The following is a 16,613-nucleotide window of genomic DNA, read 5'->3' as shown; positions in this document are numbered from 1 at the left end:
AGGCCTTGGGTCTTTACCCGGAGCTTCCGCCAAGATCATAGGTGAAGCGTCTTCGCTTTCAGAGTGCTTGATTACTCCTAATTCCAGCATGCGCTTTACCTCCCTATCAAGGATATCTCTCTGCATTAGAGAGAGTCGATAGCACCTTGACCGCATTGGCTCCTCGAAAGTTAGCTCAATATTGTCACCGACAAACGTAGCAAGAAGCGGGAAACACAGCCGTTTACTGGGGCGAGGCTTGCCGAACCGCCGCACTCATTCGAGACAGAAGAAGACATTCGGCCACGCGCTGGGAGACAGGTTCGGCCACCAGGTGGCGCCGGCAGAATGTCGGCAGTGTGGCATTGCCCCCCTCCCTTTCAAGAGGCATCGACTCGATGCCGCAAGCGAGGGGAAAAAACGTAAGACGGAATGTAGCAGCGCAAGTGTCTTCGCAAAAAGGAGCTGACGGGAGTAATATGGATTCATTCGCGCCACGTGCACTACTTAGGACGTCGGTTGTCGAGACGACCGGACAGTTCCTTGAGGGAGCACCTCGTAGGTGCTCCCGAAGGTCGATGACCGCGCCATACTCTTGAAGGAAATCTATGCCCAGAATGAGGTCTTTCGAACAGTCACTTAATACGGCAAATGAACCAGTGAAAGTAAGACCGCGGATATGGATGCGACAGGTGCAGACGCCGATCGGCGTCACTATATGGACACCAGCGGTGCGGATCACGGGTCCACACCAAGGCGTCAGAACCTTACGGAGGGTTGTGGCGAGCTGCCTGCTCATCACAGAAAAATCAGCGCCGGTATCAACAAGTGCGGTCACTCCATGACTGTCGGCGGTTACATAAATTTCAGCAGCAACTAATCGTTCGCAGCACGTCGGATCGAGACGTTGCCGCTCGGGCCGTCGCGTCAAATCGTCGGGTGGAGGCTGTTGACTCTGTGCAGTGGCGGTGGCCCTACCCCCGGAGGACGCCGTCTTCAGTTTTCCCGGCGAGGGGACGTGCCTCTGAACTTACCAGAGGATGAGGGCCGACTGAGTGAAGCAAAGTGCCTTGGAGACGGCGCTCGCGATTGGCGCCGCTGCGAGGTTGGGGGAAGCACCTGAGTGGCCAGGTACTCCTCTATGTCCTGCGGCCTTTCACCATAGCGCGGTAGAGGTGCGTCTGGTGGGAATCCTCTCAAACCCAGCCGCCGATACGGACAATTCCGCAGAATATGGCCGGGCTCCCCGCAGTGGTAGCAGAGCGGGCGATTGTTGGATGTTCGCCATACGTGCGCTTTGCTGAAAGGAGGGCACAGGTTCTGCTGCTGCTCGACGGGACGCAGGTAACGATGGGGTGGTCGTGGTTCGGCAACGGGGCGAAACGCTTTCGGCGCGGGGGCAGGTCAGCGCAGGGCATCGCTGTAGGACATCACGTGCGGCTCCGATAGTGGTGCTGGGGGTGGCTGCACCGCCCGTCGAATTTCATCACGGAGGACATCGCCTGTAGAATGTGTACTTGCTGACGGAGCATCCAAGTGGAGCTGTCGCAGTTCTTCGCGAACAATGCTCCGCACAAACTTTCGCAGCGCCTCATCCCCGGGACCTGGTAAGGACGTGCAGTAGTGAGCGGTCGCTACATTTTCCTGACGGCCGTATTGGGCACTCCGTTCCTGCAATGAACGTTCCATGCTCGTAGCTTCCTTAGCAGAGCCAGAAACGTTTCTCGGAGGGTCGCGCATGAGGCCAGCAAACAGCTGCTCCTTTACCCCACGCGTTAGGTGCCGCACCTTTGTAGCTTCGGGCATGGCCGGGTCGGCCCGATTGAAGAGGCGGGTCATGTCCTCAATAAACATGGCCATGCTCTCGTTGGACTGCTGTGACCTGGAGCGAAGGGCAATTTCAGCATTTTCCTTTCGCTCGTTCGAGCTGAATGTAGCGAGCAGCTCACGGCGAAAAGCTGCCCAGTTAGAAAAGGGATGCCTCGTCGTTCTCCAACCACGTTTTCGCCGAGTCTTGCAGTGCGAAATAAACATTCATCAGCTTCCGCTCGTCGTCCCATTGGTTGAATGCAGCAACCCGGTCAAAACTGGCCAACCAATCTTCAACATCCTCGAACCGGTCGCCGTGGAAGGATGGTGGCGACCTAGGTGCGAGAAGGACGAACGACGGGGCACTGCCAGAGTACTGACCTGTCTGGCTACCAGTGGTGGAAGTCATAGCTCGCACAGGCCTTGTCAATGGCTCGAACTCGGGTTGCAGGCCTCGTAGGCGATGGCTGGCTTTGTCGACAGGTGTGGCGTCCGCATTTCGGGGAGAAGCGTCAAGGATTTCGACAGGGTCAGCGTACATGGGATGGTACCCAGCACGGCTCCACCAAATGTCACCGACAAACGTAGCAAGAAGCGGGAAACACGGCCGTTTACTAGGGCGAGACTTGCCGAACCGCCGTGCTCATTCAAGACAGAAGAAGACGTTCGGCCACGCGCTGGGAGACAGGTTCGGCCACCTGGTGGCGCCGGCAGAATGTCAGCAGTGTGGCAATATCATGCTCAATCATATCAATTCTGCCCGGCCTGTATAAGAAGCAGTCTTCAAACTCTGCTATCAGTTCGCCGAGATTAGACAGCTGAGATTCTTTTAGTTTTGCTCTCCGCTCAGTCCACGTGAGAAGTTCCTGAGCGCTGCTTTCCTTTCCGCTTAGACAGATAGAGTTGTCTTCCATCTACAGAGGAAGCTTCACCGTTAGATTTACCGCTGCCTCTCTCGATTTCTATAGCCCCAATTTAATCGAGTAAAGGGGGAACAGACACTTGCAACCACACTTCCTGGGGTTCTTTAACATGCACTGACATGGAGCAGCACACGGGCCTCTGGAATTTCGCCGCCGTCAGAAATCGGCCGCCGTTACTGGGAGGCAGCCCGCATCTTTCAGCTCAGCAGCCGAGCGCCATAACCACTGAGCCATCGTGGCGACTAGCAGCGTCCTGAAGACAGTCCTTGTCAGCCGCAACCACCATGCCTACATTTCATACACATCCGCAATTAGCGTCTTCTGTTGGCCGCGAATAATGAACACTGCGTGACTGAATAAGGATATTTATAACTGGTAACTGAGAAAACTATAGATTCCCAAAAAAACCCTCTCAAAAATTTATTTATTTTTTATATATCTAATTTATATTTACCTAAAACGTTCATAAGGTGGCATCGGGGGATGGTTGTTATCCTGCCCGAATCATCCACATCACTGCAAAATCTCACATTGAAATGCTTCCTGCGCTCACGCCAGCTGTTTCGGATGATCTTGCAAAATCAAAAGGATGTACCGAACATTTCAAAATCCAGCTGTGATTCTGAGTGTGCAGCGCCTCGTGGCACGTGGTGCTACCAGAGCAAACAATGAGCGTTTGTCCAAATATCCTGGGCTTTATAGCGCCTACATTCGGTGATCATAACGCTCATTCACAACATGCAGCTGATGCCAGTGCAAACTCGTCTGAAATGCGGCTAACTGGTGATGGTGCGGAATGCAACCCTTGAGGTTAATCCGCTGATCTTTCAAAACTCGCGGGCTCTCCATTTCAGCTATGACCTGAGCCCGGACTTCTCCATCTTCGCAATCAACTGCAATGTTCCTTTATGGTGACAAGTGTGGTTGGTCCAGCCCTACTTCCTTTTTGGTGACAAGTGTGGTTGGTCCAGCCCTACTAATGGCCATGACTAGTGCTGCTGACGAACAGTCATGTTATTCCTCTCGTAACACATCTCTACAAGGCTTTTTTAACACAAATTATTTTTAATATCCGTCTCTGCTTTCAAACTTGTATTGCTTTGCTTCTCGAATGTATTTACTGCACACGTCAGTGTGTGCGTTTATGCTTCTTCAGTCGCCTGTGTTCTTTGAGCTGCTCTGCCTCTTTTGCTCGTATTTTTCGAAGATATATATCACCAAAGTAAGCGAGAAAACATATTCTCTGCTATGCTCGAAAAATTGTAGGGACAAGAACACATTTCAGAAATTGAATACATTACCTTTCAGCGCATTAGGCCATTCATCAATTCGCTTTAAAACCTTCAGAACCTTGTCACATTAAGTATTTTAGAAGGTCATTACTAAAGGTTATAAACGCATTGTGCAGGTTATGTACATTGTAGTTTTTTTCTTTCTAGATGCAACTCCATCTTAGGGCTCTTTTAAATTATCATATTTTAACTGAGGCCCCTGTATAGAGGCAAGATTTCTGATCGTGTGCCGTAAGGGTAGATGGGGAGATAGAACTGAGGGAGAGAAGGCCCCGCTCGGTAAGCATAATCGCGAGCTATGGTTTAAGTCCTGATGTTTTTAGCCAGGGCCTCGCAGCCGGGGGCCAAGGTAATCAAACATTGACATGGTCTTGCTGGAGAATATACCTCAGGATGTGGAGAGCTTGCCTTGAGACGCGACCGCTTGTGTAAGATCGGTAGCCGGCCTCTGAGTCGCTGACAGTATGCGAGCTCCGCGAAGGGCCGCCACTCAGTTTAATAGCGAGGGCAATAAATAACAATCGCCCCAGCGGCGGTGGCGTGTGGTGCCTTGAGGAAAGCGGCCAGGTATGAAATGTTGGTGCCGTCTGTGAGTGAGTTTAAGAGACAATACCCGCGTAGATGGCTATGACTGTGATGTTCTGTCCATATTGTTTGGAAAAATGTCTAATGGGGGCCTGTCTTCTGGTCGTTTGAAGTTCGTGGTGCAAGCGGCGTTGGGTGGAGTCATTGTGGAGAGAGGCGGGGAGTACGTCTGTGAAAGCAAAGGTCTAGGAGGCATGGGGTTGCGAATGTGGCGGAGGTAACTGCTGAGATCGTAGCAGACGAGTGTGTTGCGATGTGAGGACCGCGTCACGGGGTTAATCAAAAGAGTTTTAAACGCACAGAGGGAGAAGGCGGGCCGTGTACGTGCACAGTACAACGCTTTGAGCAGTCTTGTAGGGGGTGCGGATTAGGGGGCCGTCCCGATTCACGGTAGTTCGTGTAAGTTTGTGATATGGGAGGTCATATTGCATGCGCCTGATGGCGAGGACCGTGGCTAAACGAGTGGTGTATTTCTGATGCATGCCCTTGACGTGTCCTGCTATGTGGCGAATCATGCACTCAGTGTTAAGGATGGATGCTCGAAGCGCAGTGATGGTATGGGTAGCTTTGCCGTCGTGCTGGATTCAGAGGCCAAGGACTCGCCCAAGCGGGCCCTTCTGGGTGAGACGTTTGCGAATTTGTAGGCAGATAGGGCCGGGTGACTTGTACAGGTGTCACTGAATCCAAAAACCTTCAAATTTCAGACTTGAGAAAACTCCACTTCAAAAGTGACAAGTTCCAGTAGCCATGATTCGTGTGCTTACAGTCGGCGGCGCCGTCTGGAAGTAGCCGATAAAAGCTGTGGCAGTATGTCATCATTAGCTTCTGAAAAGCGCTTCTTTTTGCTTCTTTTACATCTTAGTTTATTTCCCGGGCTGCTACGTACGTCTATGGATTTTTATTAAAGCATTTTATTTTCAATGATTTTTTGCCAGGCTGTTGTGCGTTTATCAACAAACTTGAAGTTCTCAAGTTGAGCGCAGTTTACTATGAAGACCGCGGGTGTCGCCGCAATCCAAGAACACCGTAATTTTGGCCAACTAGGACGGCGGTTTTTTTGAAGCATGGACCCTAAGAGTGGTTCTCGCATCTGGTAAAATTAAGCCCAGTGTGAAGAGATGCGTCGGCTAAGAAAGCAGGACTAAAAGCCGGCACTTCGATGTAATCGGATTTCTGGAAACGTGAATTATCAGGCGCATCAAGGTTTTGAATATCACAGGCACCACACGGGGACTACAAGGAGTTTGAGTGCAACTTAGGCGAAATATCTAGCTACGCTAAAAATTGCGCGTCGAGAGAAAGAACGGGCAACTTCTCTAGGAACACTTGTCCTCCAAAGTTATCCTAAGATTTCATCTGGCTGTGTGCTGCAGTGCGTAGAGCAACAGGAATCCGATTAAAGCTCTTTTTTTGAAACGCAAATGGGAGCGGCTTTTTGATTCGAATGTTATTGATAAAAAATCACAACGCAGCCGATCGCAATTCTAATGAGGCGGAATGCTTGAGATCCGCGTACTCTGCCATGTCAGTGCAAGTTAAAGAATCCCAGGTGGTCGAAATTATCCGAAGCCCTCCACTACGGCGCCGCATAGCCTGGGTGACGCTAAGCCCTATAAAGCCGAACAAAATTATGCGACAGAAGAAAAAATATTGTCTGGATATAGACTAAGCTCCATTTGTATAGGTGAAAACTTCGACCGCTTTCACTATAATAGGGACGAACCTACGATGTTTCGTAAATATTACGAGTTTTCGTCAAAATATGTTTTAAAACGAAAGCAGTATATTCGAAGATTTTACCCAAATTGAGCAAGAGTGACTAATTAAGCGTTTGATGGTAATTTAGTGTTTTCACAACCAGGACAGCACAACTGCGGACATGTCTATTATAGTCGACAGCGCAACGCTCCCGCCACGCACTCTGGGACGCACACCAGCCGGTTGAGGCAAGCAAACGATATGCAGCTTCCCAGATTCTGCACCAGATGGCTTTTCAAAAATCACCCTGTATCAGAACGGAAGAAAGATCTACTTATAAATACACGATCTAGGGCCGCACCATGCAACCAGAAATTTGTGCTTTTTCGACAAGCTCACAATGGGCGGAGCGAACACGCTCCTTTACCAAGCATCACTCAGCTATCATGCTACGCGGAAGATGTGCAAAATATAAAGCAGGAAAATTATTCATGTCTTCTAAACTGCACTTTTATAGCGACAGGGCGTCCACAGCATATCAGTACCTCAACATAGTGAACACCGTGACACAGGTAAGAAAATGAGAATGGGAGCACGTACTTTTGTGGCATAAAAAAGCACAAAGACTGCCATGTTCCAGCGAATTGTCGGCTAACAAAAGAAAAAAATTCTTTAAACCTTGAATTTGAAGGCATGGTAATTTCACTCGCCGATTAAAGTGCAACGACCAGATTGTTGGAAAATTTGGTGCCTTTGCCCCTTTAATTCTGCTTTAAAAGGGAAGCTGCGCATCGATTTTCTCTCAGTCTTCGACGTCATAGATGTTTCAAGTTTAATAAATGGGCAATTCAGTATACTTATGTAGCTTCAGCTTGGTATGTCGATGACGTTGATCTCAAGAGGCTAAGGTGCCAGTTCAGCGTTCTTATGTCGCCGCAGCATTTTATGTCGTTGAAGTTGACAGCAAAGCCAATTGCTCAATTTTATTTGTGTTCTATTGAATTCCCACGTTGTCACCGGTCTCTCTAATTCAAATGGAACAATAATACTGTAAGAGAGTGAAAGGACTCGAGACGTGCTGCGCTAAACCCGACTTTTAGAAGAAGAGCTGCTTTTACATCCTGCAGTTATGTGGTGTGAATGGCAAATAAACAATTGAGACAAAGCACAGTACGGAAGGCTAAAATGGCAGAGAGGGAAGGAAGTACCGAGCAGAACATAAACTCAAAGTAGCGCATTTGTAGATTTTGTTGTATATATAAATAAATACTCAAAAACGTTCGGTCGTGTTCTGTGCCTGCCTAGACGGTGGCTGTACATAGCCCTGTGTAAAATTTCAGATCTAATTATATTTTCTATCGTGATAGAAAGGCATTTTAATTGGGTTCTTTCAGCCATTTCCACTCCTGTAACATATTCTGATCTGTGATGCATGCCCTCATGAAAGAGGCGTCATGCGTATTTTGAGAACACTAAATTCCTGTCATGGAATTTTAAATAATAAGGTTACATATGTCTCAAGACAGAACATGCTATGAATGAGTACCCAAGGTAGTCAAATGTGCATCTTTCTTTAATAGTTATCGCGACGAGAGCCCTGTATTGTGCATTTGTGTACAACATATCATATGTTGCAATAAATTTGACAATGGAAGTTCCCTCTTAAGAAAGGCTGCAGTTTTAAGGCAAAGAACTTGTTAGGCTGCAGTGTATTCAAATTCTTAATAGATATTCTAAATGATTTTTCTACAGAAATTTACTTCGAGAAATGTACTTCTAGCAGTGATCCACTCTGGGTGCATATAATGAGCATTTTAGCATATCCCTACTATATACTGCCATTGTACACCGCTAACACCAGTCCCCAACATCGCATTGCATAGAGCTCTTTTGGGCCAACCACCGGTCAGTTTTTGGTGCCCCTAAACCTTGTGAGTCATACCCATGTGCTGCGTTGGCTGTAGGCGGCAGCAAGGAAAGGCAATATTATACGGTAGCGGCGTACATTGCCCCTATGCTAAAGCTCTAAGCTTAGCGACCGCAAGCATAAAACTGTTAAAATACATATTTGAACCACGGCTACAAATTAGCACATGAAGACACTATAACTTTCAACTAAACTGCATCACGTTGTTGAGAAGACGTGAGCATTTAACTCTGTTTAGTCAAAGCAAAGACCAAAAAACGAGGCACTGGCATGTAGCGTCACGAGCATTTATTTTTCATGATTATTCACGGTGTCAATTTTGCTTAAGGGAATAGCGCTTATTGCTACGGGAAATATAATTCAGCCTGAGGTGAAGCGGCTAACTTGAGAAAGATCCATAGCACGCAAGCTTAGTATAAGACATAAAATGTCAGTAGTGCATGCTTGCACCTCTCAGTGTTTTGCTTCTTTCTAGGGCGCGTTTACCATTTAATGAGTGGCTATTCTGCTTTCTGCGCATTTCTCCATCACCTGATTGATGGTGTTAATATGAGCTATCGTGGAGTATCCTTTATGAAAGCCTGTCTGGTCATTTGGTTGATTAAAGTCTATGGTTGCCCTGACTCTATTAGCGATTACCTTAGTAAATACCTTGGAGGCAATGGACAGTAAGCTGATCGGTCTGTAATTTTTCAAGTACTTGGCGTCTCCTTTCTTATGAATTAAGATAATGTTCGCGTTCTTCCATGATTCTGGTACGGTCGAGGTCATAAGCATTGCGTATACAGGATGGCTGGTTCTTCCACCACAATCTCCCCTCCGTCGTTCAACAGGTCTGCTGCTATCTGATTCTCACCAGCTGCTTTTCCACTTTGCATTGCTGCTAACGTTTTCTTTACTTCCTTTTTTGTTTCTGGTGGGATGACGCATTACTGTGCGCTACTGTCTCTATTGTTGACTGTTTGAGAACATTGGCAACTGTATATATTTATGTAGAACTCTTCGGCTAATGAACTATCTAGTTCATGTTGCTAATGACATTGCCCTCCTTGCCTCTTAACGCATACATCTGGTTTTTACCTATGCCTAGTTTCCTCTTCACCGCTTTTAGGCTACCTCCGCTCTTTAGAGCATGCTCAATTCTCTCCATATTAAACTTCCTTATGTAGGCTACCTTGCGCTTATTAACTTCGATATCTCTGCAAGTTCTATTCTGTCTGTAGGGTTAGACGACCTCATGCTTTGACGTTTCTTAATCGGACCTTTCGTCTCCTGGGATATCTTGCCGGTATCCTGTCGAACCGTCCTAGCCCACTTCTTCTGCGCACTCCGTAATGATATCTGTCAGATTATCGTTCATTGTGGGAATATTAAGATCGTCTTCCTCGGTTAAAGCTAATTATCTGTTCTGCAGTGACATCCTGAATTCCTCTATTTTCCCTCTTACCGCTAGCTAGTTAATGGACTCCCTCTTCACTAGCTTCTTCCGTTCCCTCTTCAAGTCTAAGCTAATTTGATCGGGACCTTACCATTCTGTGATCGCTACAACGCACCTTTCAGAGGACGTGCACATCCTGAACGATGCCAGGTTGAGCGCATAATATGAATTTGGCTAATTAATATCTACTAATTATGCAGTTTAATCACACTATACAAAATAGTGCGACTTGCTTCATACAATAGCCAGCAACAAGCATTTGGTCGCGTCGTCTCAGAGTGTCGAGGCATATTTTTATACCGGCTAAAATTAGCTGGGGCACCCTGTATATAGACGAACCACATTTATAGGATTGTCTGAAGTGAAGTGAATGTGCTGAGCTTGATATATGCCTCATACGGCTGTTTTATGACGTTACCCTATCTTCTTTTTTTGCCAACGCTAAGATTTTATGCACCATCTGCACGCACGCACGCACGCACGCGCGCGCACGCACACACACACACACACACACACACACACACACACACACACACACACACACACACACACACACACACACACACACACACACACACACACACACACACACACACACACACACACACACACACACACACACACACACACACACACACACACACACACACACACACACAAACACGCGCGCGTGCGCGCGCTTGCACGCGCTTGCACCCACACACACACACACACACACGCATTCACGCACGCCCGCACGCACACACACGCACACGCACACGCACACGCCGCCGGCTTCTCTCCTAATGGGACTAGTGATGCTTTCGCATTAAAAGGACACAAACTGCATTCAGCGCTTGTAACTGTGTTTTGAACGAGCGAAACGTGCGCGCTGACCTGAGTGATGCTTACCTGATTGGCGCTGACGTAATTTCTCAGTTCGACGGGCTGCACAATGAGAGAAATAAATAAAATGGGCGCTACACTGAAATACGCAACCGCCGCTCAGTGGTTAAGGCACTCGTCTGCGGAGCCGGAGTACCGGGGTTCGAACCCAACCGCGGAAGCAGCGTTTCGATGGAGGCGAAACTCAAAAGGCGCCGTATGCTGTGCGATGTCAGTGCACGTTAAAGATCCCCATGTGGTCAAAATTATTCAAGAGACGACCACAACGGCACCTGTGGAGCTCAGTCTCAACCTCTCTCGTTATGGAGGCCTGCATAGTCGGGGTCTGTTACGAGAGGGTATGCGGGGAAGTATTGATTTCAAAGTTCTTGGAGGAGCTCCCCTATCCCCAAGAACATGCGCCCTGTGTGAGAGAGGGACCGCAGAGTACTCGGGTCCTCCACAAACAGTATGACGATGAACATCAGGGGGTCTACGAGGACGCAGCCGAATACACGTCAGGCTCCCGTATGGCCTTGGCGGTAGCCGACAATCAAGCGAAGCTTCTGACCTCCAGCTCAGTCATCACCAATCCTATAGTACAGAGGCAGAAGAGGCGGCCATCGAGCTTGTTGTCATACCTGCATCTGCCACAGAAATTACCTCTTACTTCAAATCTGCCATTCTCAGCTGTGGCAATGGCTACATGTCCGTCACTGCTACCAGTTTACTACGCTCCTGGCAGGCCCAGCGCCCTATAACCTTCATTTGGACGCCAGTACATGCCGGCCTCCCTGGCAACGAGGAGGCTCACATCCCTTCTACTGGCCGAGGAGCGCCTGCTATCCTTCCGGGATATTCTCTCGTGCTACCGAGAACAACGAAGGGAATACGCACATCCAGCCCTAATCCTCACCATAGCGCAGGCCGCACACTGGCGACGACTACCAACTCGTACATCTCCATACCCCATACTGCTACACGCTCGATACCCAGACCAATCCCCCCCCCCCCCCATGCAAACTTTTCGGCACACCAGGAGACTTTCTACACGCCCTGCTCACGTGCCCCACCTTCCCTCATACCCCATCACGGACCATGGCGGAGTCTTCCTGGGAGACTCTTCTTACTGAAACTTCACCTCAAGACTAACGCCAGCTCATATCCAGCGCTCTGCGAAGGATCACTCTCCAAGGGCAATCCTTTGCTTTGTAGGGGTGCCTCCTCACAGTGAGGGAGCATCCAAGAGCCATGTAAGGGGCCTCGCCCCCACCATTTACGTCGTTCGCAATAAAAGTTACCATCACCACCACTACTACGGCACCTCTTTCTTCCCTTCTTCTTTCACTCCATCCTTTATCCCTTCCATTACGGCGCGGTTCGGGTGTCCCCAGAGATATGTGGGACCGTTACTGCGCCACTTCCGTTTCTCAAAACCGGTTTTCACTGGTTTCTATTCATTTCTTTTTCTGTTAGCCAGTGTGATGACTGAACGCCAGTATGAGATCCTCGTTGGTGGTCTGCCTATCACTTCATTTTGAATGAGAATTAGTTTTTGGCGAAAAGAAATGGCGCAGTATCTGTCTCACATATCGGCGGACACCTGAACCGCGCCGTAAGGGAAAGGATAGAGGTAGTGAAAGAACAAAGAAAGAAAGACGTGCCGTAGTGTAGGGCTCCGAAATAATTTCGACCACCTGGTGATTCTTAACGTACACTAACATCGCACAGAACACGGGCGCCTTTGCGTTTCGCCTCCATCGAAACGCAGTCGCCGCGGTCGGGTTCGAAACCGGGAGCTTCGGATTAGTAACCGAGCGCCCTAACCACTGAGCCACCGCGGCGAGTCATTGCGGCGAGTTCGCCGAGTCGAACCGAAAAATGAAGAGATAATGATTCTTGGCCTTTGGGGAAAGGAAATGGCGCAGTATCTGTCTCACATATCGGCGTACACCTGAACCGCGCCGTAAGGGAAGGGATAAAGGAGGGAGTGAGAGAAGAAAGGAAGAAAAAGATGCCGTAGTGGAGGGCACCGGAATGATTTCGACCAACTGGTGATCTTTAACGTGCACTGACATCGCGCAGCACACGGGCGCCTTTGCGTTTCGCCTCCATCGAAACGCAGCCGCCGCGGTCGAGTTCGAGCCCCGGTACACCGGATCAGTAGCCGAACGCTCTAACCACTGAGCCACCGCGGCGGGTACGGCAGTCAGGCCCAGAATCTATTTTAATGCCGCAGAATTGAAATCCTCATCAGGAGTAAAAAATGCATTGTCAGTCATACAATTCGTCCATTGGCTGGAGAGAAGGGACGCTAGCAGAGCGGATAATTCTCACTGGCTGGAAAGAACAGACATCACCAGATTGGAAGTGACATTGCTACCCTCCAGCCATCGAGAATCATCCGCTCTGGTTACGTCCGCTCTCTCCGAGGGTTCACTCACTCGCTATAATTCACTTGCCTTCGTTGAATGGGCAAATTGAGGATTAATGCAGCAAAAAAATATGCTTGAGCTGCGCTTAACCCCATTACCCAGTTAGAATAGCAAAATTGGACTTTATCAAAATTTTCGAACAAGTGCAATTAAGTTGATGTTTTCGTGAGATAATATTTAAGGAGCTGGCTACCCAACAAAAATTACACCGCAGCTGCAATGTGAATGTTACTGTACTCGTAATCAAGATAAACTCAACTTTATGGGTCGCACAATCACAAATATCAACTTTGTAGTGTACAGAAGTGTGTAAAAGGCATGGTACAAGTGCATGGTCAAGCACTACAATCCAAGTTTCCTGCCACAATTTTAGAACACCGAACTCCAAAAGCGTTGGCCTTCTGGCCATTCTTATGGCATACCAAGGATGCATCTGGGAAAATGTAACTAACAGCTCCGCAAAATAAAAGATTGCCCATATGTAATGATATAATTTGTATGTCGCTGATAACATTTCTATTTGTTTATGGGCTCCTTACGTGATGTTACGAATAGCGCAATGATAAGTCTCATTCGCGTGATTCTCCTCTTCTCCCGTTCTCTCCGCCTCTCCTCGTTAGGTTGTTCATGGACTGATCGCCTGAGAAAAAGAATGCAAAAAAAACTACAAAGAATGTTTACAACATTCTAATCAGTATGAAAGCACAGATTTTGGCTACGTAGAAGATAACGATGAGCGGGCAGTGCAGCGGGACGGAGCGATCGCGCAAGGCCAGCTGCGGACACGCAAGAGACAACTTTGCTCGGATCAGAACCACCGGATGGGTGCCACGTAGAAGACGACGAAGAGCGGGAAGTGCTGCGGGACGGAGCACTCGCGCTAGGGTACAGACAATGCGAAGAGACAACGCGAACAGGCAGACGATTTTCCTCAGGGTTGGTAGCCTTCGAATTAGTGCTTATGCGATATTAAATTCGGTCAGAATTTAGAGTATCAACTCGGAAGAGCTAGAAAGTAAAGTGGAATAGTGAGATATTTCTTTTGAAGGACACTTTACCAATGCGAACAGTTTGAACTGGCTATCTTGAAAGGAATAGCTTTCACAGATAAAGATGCGCTGCTCGGAAGCACCTAGCGTTACACTCATTATCTATGAGTTTCTCAAAAATATTCTGCGAACGAAATGTGTTCTCCAGCAGACAGGGATGGAAGAAGAAAATGAAGGTGTAACATTTTTCTGTCATGCATTGAAAGTTCCGCATCAACCTGAAAAACCGCAAATTTCACATTTGGGTAGCAGATTCCACTGGTGCAGTGTCCTATCTTCGCATCTCGACGGTGACTTCTATTCCTTTCAAGATGACCAGTTCAAACAGTTGGCCTTCTTAAAAGGCTCTTCAAGAGGATGGTCTCAACGTTCTGTTTCATTTAAGCTCTTTCGAACGGATACTGAGAATTCCTACCTAATGTATTGCTTTTAATTTTTCTTGACAATCAAAAAAAATTTTACGAAGTTCACTGACACATATGAGTAATGAAAAAATGCTAAACGCCATAAATTTCAAGGCATTTAAACACTTTCAATTTCCCTCACTGCTCTGAAGGATATCAGCGCCTACTGTTGCCTCGGCGATCATAAAAATTACAGCTACCGTGCCTGCACTCAGCGAGCTCTACCAGATAAACAAGACATATTGCCTATCCAGAAGAAATGCATTCTTTGTTTGCCGTCGAATTTCACTTTTTCTTCAGTTTTAGTTTTGTTTTTCTTTAGTTCGCACAACGCAATCTTTTTTCTTTTTAATATACCACGAGTATAGCAGTAGCAGTATACAGAGTTTAGAACCTCAAAGCACACAGCGGCTATTGCAGGAACTATGCTGGAGCGCCGTGCATTAATTTAAACCATCTAGTGCTTTCTTACGTGCGCCGACATCGCCTATAGCACTCAGGCGTACTGGAATTTGTTTTCCATCAAAATGTTGAAGTGAAAAAAAAACATTTTGCTCTGTGAAGTTTAGAACTTCGTTGCAACGACCCTGGCGTCAACTTAATCACGACAGAAGCAGACATCAATTCACCGGCAACAAGGCAGATGAATGTTATATATAAAACCTGGACGAAATCATTCGCTTAAATAGCGACGTCAAGACACAGTATATATACCCCGCGGTATCTTTATAGGATTTAGAGGTTCCGCAGAAAGCAAGCAGTTCCGTAGCATTGCTCATGAATGCGGCAAAGCTGGGTTTTTTTCTTGTTTTGTGTCTCCTTACGTGAGTACTATCTCAAATATATCTTAAGCAAAGAACTTCATTGTTATACTCTGCTAACATAGTTGAGGCAAGCATGCCAGAGGGGTAAATGCTCTGTTAGATAAAAGGCGTGACGGCAGTGACGGTGGCTTGAAGTACAAAATGCTTTTGGTTTGCAGTAACTAGAATACGTACATAACACTGCTTCAAATTGGGTTAGTTGGTTGTCGTCATGGTCATAATTGCATTGTCGCGCTTTAGAAATAACGCAAAATGAAAGATAAAGTACATAATTAAATAGTGCTCCATGAACACAGTCGATACACCTAGCAATCAAGGGAAGAAAAAAGAGAAGCTTGTTAAGACATACCAGAAAGAAGACAAGAGTCACAGAAACGAAGGAGCACAGGGGTTTTTTTTCAATAATTTGTGTTGTGCATCAATGGGATATTAAGAGGGTAAGTATTTTTAAGACGGATCAGAAAGCAGAAGGAAACAATAAGATGCTGCCGGAGGCATTAAAACCAACGACCTCTTTATTTTGCGTCCTGTGATGAGCTTCGGCGACGGCTGTCCAATGTTCTACCTTCGGAGGTATTTATGTTTTGTGTGTAACCGAACCTTGAGAGTGTTCACCAGCGCCACCCTCGTCCATAGCGGCGGACGTAGTACATCCTGTATTACCGCGAGTGCCACGTAGGAACGTGATCAAACGGTGAGGGCGGAAGCTGTGCGAGAAGCCTCTTATGCTTCCTACGGCATCAAGAATGCCAGAATCGACGGCGGCATCGATTCAATGGCTTAAACAAACTCGCAACCTCTTGCATTTTTTTATATCTAGGTTGACTTAGCTGCATTAATGTTTCTTATTCTCCAAAGAGAAGAAATCGACACATTGGTCTTCTAAGGCAGACTGTAAAGCTGAGAGGTGAGAGAGGGCTAAAACTCTGGCCTCCTACTCTGCATTGGAAAAGAAGTGAGGAAAGAAGTGAGGAAAGAAAGGGCGTTATGATGGGTTACATTCCCACCTTACTGCTGAGATTCAGAGGATGTTTTCTTGTTGAGGATATTTTTGCATTACCAAGAATATCTAAAACCCTAAAGCAATGTTACTGATGTAATTTATGATGAAAGCCGAATAGAAGTAATGGGAATTATGGCGATGTTAGTATTACGGTCAACGAAACTAATGTAACGTGACTACTTCTTTGGAGCCACCAAGATTTTACATATTTTTTTTGCGATTAACCTCTTGCAGAGCCCGCAAAACTGTGACTTGTTAGTTCGTTTTTTTTTCGGTGTAAAAATAGCAATAAAAACTTACCACCGTTTGCTATGCCTTTGTAACGCCAAATTCGGCGACAGCTATTTGCGATTTGGATTGCGCCTTTCGCACTGCAATCTAGT

At 47.2% G+C, this 16,613-nt stretch overlaps 1 long non-coding RNA gene across 1 annotated transcript in view; it reads left to right on the top strand.

The window, feature by feature from the left end:
• Positions 1-14,383, top strand: part of LOC144118578 (uncharacterized) — a 31,750-nt gene extending 17,367 nt beyond the window's left edge. Inside the window, exon 3 of the long non-coding RNA XR_013312050.1 lies at positions 13,571-14,383. This is a non-coding gene — a long non-coding RNA (uncharacterized LOC144118578). The remainder of the gene's footprint in view (positions 1-13,570) is intronic.
• The last annotated feature ends 2,230 nt before the right edge of the window (positions 14,384-16,613 follow it).

The sequence above is a fragment of the Amblyomma americanum genome, chromosome 2 (genome assembly GCF_052857255.1).
Source record: "Amblyomma americanum isolate KBUSLIRL-KWMA chromosome 2, ASM5285725v1, whole genome shotgun sequence".
NCBI lineage: Eukaryota > Metazoa > Arthropoda > Arachnida > Ixodida > Ixodidae > Amblyomma > Amblyomma americanum.
Note: the sequence above shows the minus strand (reverse complement) of the source record. Positions and strands in the feature narration are given on the sequence as shown.